The 464-nt window shown below is 31.5% G+C and overlaps 1 long non-coding RNA gene across 1 annotated transcript in view; it reads left to right on the forward strand.

Annotated features, from left to right (window-relative positions):
* The window catches only part of LOC110426538 (uncharacterized), a 3,835-nt gene that overhangs the window by 336 nt on the left and 3,035 nt on the right, over positions 1-464 (forward strand). Inside the window, exon 2 of the long non-coding RNA XR_016351923.1 lies at positions 42-165. This is a non-coding gene — a long non-coding RNA (uncharacterized LOC110426538). The remainder of the gene's footprint in view (positions 1-41; positions 166-464) is intronic.

Raw genomic sequence — 464 nt, forward strand, 5'->3', positions numbered from 1 at the left:
TATACATGCAATTAAGTGAATTGGGTTTGGATGATTGCTAGGAAGCGTATAAGTAGAGGAAGTGCACTGGGGTGACATGTCGGACGAGATAATCGATGATCGGCACGTAGTATTAGTTATTTGTATACCCGAATTGATAGCAACGTAGTGTCCTGCTATAGTGAGGTGAGTAGGGGGTATCCATTTTAAAATTCCTATAACTATGTATATATATATATAAATATGTGTTGATTTGTTTTAATAAAAAATTGTGAAAAGCATGAGTTGGTAGAAATGTTAGGACATTGTGGATGTTATGACTTTGAAAATGACTTTGAATATATATATATATATATATATACATGTAAAGGTTCTTGAAATTGGGAAACAAGTTTTTAATATGATTTATGTCAAGTATGTGCCTTATAATTTGTATGATGTGCATTCATGATTGAAACAAATATCCACCATGCTAAATGATCTTT

The sequence above is a fragment of the Theobroma umbraticum genome, unplaced genomic scaffold, assembly GCF_002168275.2.
Source record: "Theobroma umbraticum cultivar Fairchild unplaced genomic scaffold, ASM216827v3 scaffold_89.0, whole genome shotgun sequence".
Classification (NCBI taxonomy): domain Eukaryota; kingdom Viridiplantae; phylum Streptophyta; class Magnoliopsida; order Malvales; family Malvaceae; genus Theobroma; species Theobroma umbraticum.